General features: G+C 41.6%; 1 pseudogene; it reads left to right on the top strand.

The window, feature by feature from the left end:
* The first annotated feature begins 241 nt into the window (after positions 1-241).
* LOC107101376 lies at positions 242-1,363 on the top strand (annotated as a pseudogene).
* The last annotated feature ends 2,243 nt before the right edge of the window (positions 1,364-3,606 follow it).

The following is a 3,606-nucleotide window of genomic DNA, read 5'->3' as shown; positions in this document are numbered from 1 at the left end:
AAATAAATAAATGGTAATAATGTACATCAAACTTTATTAGCAAAATTTATTTTAGAAGGACAACAAAAAGCTGAACATATGAAATATTCAGACACAAGAAGTTACATTCACTTTTCCTGCTGACATTTTAGCACTTACTCCTCCCACCTTTCTGTCAAAGACTGCAGCTCTGATTCAGAGGTGCAAGTATTTAATAGGAGAAAGCTGAAACTTGAGACATTGAGTAATGCGGAACGTGAGCATGGCACACCAAGGAAATAATTTGGATTCTGAAAAATGTTCTTGTTCGATTTGCCTGGATTTACTAAAGGATCCGGTGACTATTCCCTGTGGACACAGCTACTGTATGGACTGTATTAAAAACCACTGGGATGTAGAGGATCAGAGGAGAATACACAGCTGCCCTCAGTGCAGGAAGGAGTTCATACCGAGGCCTGGACTGGAGAAAAACATTGTGTTAGCAGAGTTAGTGGAGGATCTGGAGAAGACTGGACTCCAAGCTGCTGCAGCTGATCGCTGCTATGCTGGACCTGAAGACATGGCCTGTGATGTCTGCACTGGGAGGAAGAAGAAAGCTGTGAAGTCCTGTCTGGTCTGCATGGCTTCATACTGTGAGAATCACCTCCAGCCTCACTATTATGCTCCTGCTTTTAACAAACATAAAATTATTGCAGCTTCTGCTAAGCTACAGCAGAACATTTGCTGTCGTCATGATGAGGTGATGAAGATTTTCTGTCGTACTGATCAGCAGTGTATCTGTTATCTCTGCACCATGGATACACATAAAGGCCATGAAACAGTCCCAGCTGCAGCAGAAAGGACTGAGAAGCAGAAGAAGCTTCAGGAGAGACGACAACAACTCCAGCAGAGAATCCAGGACCAGGAGAAAGATGTGAAGCTGCTTCAACAGGAGGTGGAGGCCATCAATGGCTCTGCTGATAAAGCAGTGGAGGACAATGAGAAGATCTTCACTGATCTGATCCGTCTCATCCAGAAAAGAAGCTCTGATGTGAAGCAGCAGATCAGATCCCAGCAGGAAACTGAAGTGAGTCGAGTCAAAGAGCTTCAGAAGAAGCTGGAGCAGAAGATCACTGAGCTGAAGAGGAAAGATGCTGAGCTGGAGAAGCTCCCAAAAACAGAAGATCACACCCAGTTTCTCCAGAACTACCCCTCACTGTCAGCACTCAGTGAGTCTACACACTCATCCAGCATCAATATTCGTCCTCTGAGATACTTTGAGGATGTGACAGCAGCTGTGTCAGAGCTCAGAGAGAAACTGCAGGACATCCTGAGAGATACAAACTTTTCACTGGCAATAACTGAAGTAGATGTTTTACTGCCACAACCAGAACCAAAGTCTAGAGCTGGATTCTTAAAATATTTCAGAGAAATTACTCTGGATCCAAACACAGCAAACAGCTATATGGCATTGTCTGAAGGGAACAGGAAAGCAACCTTAACAAAGCAACAACTGTTTTATGACAGCCATCCAGACAGATTCACTACAAGGTTTCAGGTACTAAATAGAGAAAGTCTGACTGGGTGTTGTTACTGGGAGGTGGAGTGGAGAGGAGAAGTTTTTGTAGCAGCCTCATATAAAGATATCAGCAGAACAGGAGCATCAGTTAATTGTGTACTGGGACACACTGAAAAATCATGGGGTTTATTTTGCAGCAAAAAAGGCTACAAATTTTATCACAACAAGGTGCAAACTCCAGTGCCAGGTCGAGTTTCCTCCAGAATAGGAGTGTATCTGGATCACAGAGCAGGTATTCTGTCTTTCTACAGCGTCTCTGAAACCATGACTCTCCTCTACAGAGTCCAGACCACATTCACTCAGCCTCTATATGCTGGGATTAGACTTCTTGATGAAGGAAACTCTGCTGAGTTAAGTAAAGTTAAATAAAATGATCATAAAACCAGTTAGAGGGGACTACTTTCTACCATGGTTCAAGATTTCTGTATTTGAGAGATATAAAATAGCTCGTATCTTTCTTCTTAGTGCTTTTAAGACTACAGAAAAAGCAAATTTCAAATGCACAACTAATACAAAAGAAATAGCTACTATGTTTAGGATGCCAATGCTTGGCATCACAACTGGTGAATGTTAAATCCATCTAATGGATTTTATGCATATACTATAGAATATGGCTGTTTCTCAATTCACAAGAACACCAGTATGAACTCCTGTTCTCGCCAAGTATGTTCTTGACAAGAACACAGGAAAATATGGAACAGGAACACGCAGCATAAATATGGGTCAACTGGAACCGAGGCGTACTAGTGACGTCTCCACATGCTAGGCATGTCTGGAGCTGTATTTCACCTCCTGTTATTAATAGTGTCTAGATAATAATCAATTCTTACTTTTTTCATAAAGTGGGTGGCTAATAATTAACACAGTCAGCTAAACAAAAATCAAACCAACATGGTGAGCACATGGAGGATTGTACAACCCTCCAAAGAAATACAACCCCACACCATTACTGGCAGGCAGCAGATTGCTCTCCAGTGTCTCCAGATTTTTTTCCACATCTGTGACATGTTCAAAATGTAAATCCACTTTCATCTGTGAAGAGCACAGGGCAGAAGTGGTGGATTTACCAATTCTGGTATTCTATGGAAAAATGTCCTGCAGGGTGTTGGGATGTGAGCACAATCCCCATCTGTGTATATCGGGCCCTCATACCATCCTCATGGAGTAATTTCAAACCATTTTTGCAGACTCATGCAGATTTGGGGCCTGCTGGAGGTCCTTTTTCAGGGCTCTGGCAGTGCTCCTCCTGTTCCTCGTTGCACAAAGTCGGAGGTAGTGGTCCTGCTGATGGATTGTTACCTTCCTACAGTCTCCTTCAAATCTCCTGGTATACTGGTGTCTTTACTGGTAGTGCCTCCAGCCTCTGGAAACTACGCTGACAGACACAGAAAACATTTCCACAGCTCACATTAACACGCCGTCCTGGATGAGCTGCACTAACTCAGCAACTCCTGTGTGTTGGATAGTCTGCTTCATGCTACCACGAGTGTGAAAGCACCACCAACATTGAAATGTGACCAAAACATCAGCCAGAACACAAAGGTATTCAGAAGTCTTTGTGGCAGATCCACTCCTTTGTTTATTGTGTCTTGCTATCTGCAAATAATTTCCACCTGCTGTCTATTCACTTTGTACAAAAACATGTGAAAATGGTATTCAACCACTGTTGTTCACTAAGTTCCCTAAGATTAATTTTACAGAAGTGTGATTTATTTTAAGTCCTGTATTACCTTTATTTCTTTTTTTTTGTAGCAGTGTATATAAATCTGTACATATTACATGTCTTTTTTGTAAGAGTGATTTATGATAATTTCTAAAGTGGTTGACCTTTTCATCTTTAATAATTACATTTCTAGCTTTGTGGGGCACTATACAAAGTTTACTTTACTAAAGATGACTCATACTGGTGTTATATCATAAGCCATGATATTAAATTTGGACATTGGGGAACAATGTCAATGCTAGGTTTTGTTTTTTGTTTTTTTGTTGTTGTTGGTTTTGCAAACTCCAAAGCATGCAGACCCAGCAAAACAGTCTCACAGAGACACACAACAGGGACATGTGATCCG

Source organism: Cyprinodon variegatus, unplaced genomic scaffold (genome assembly GCF_000732505.1).
Source record: "Cyprinodon variegatus isolate N-32 unplaced genomic scaffold, C_variegatus-1.0 Scaffold1089, whole genome shotgun sequence".
NCBI lineage: Eukaryota > Metazoa > Chordata > Actinopteri > Cyprinodontiformes > Cyprinodontidae > Cyprinodon > Cyprinodon variegatus.
Note: the sequence above shows the minus strand (reverse complement) of the source record. Positions and strands in the feature narration are given on the sequence as shown.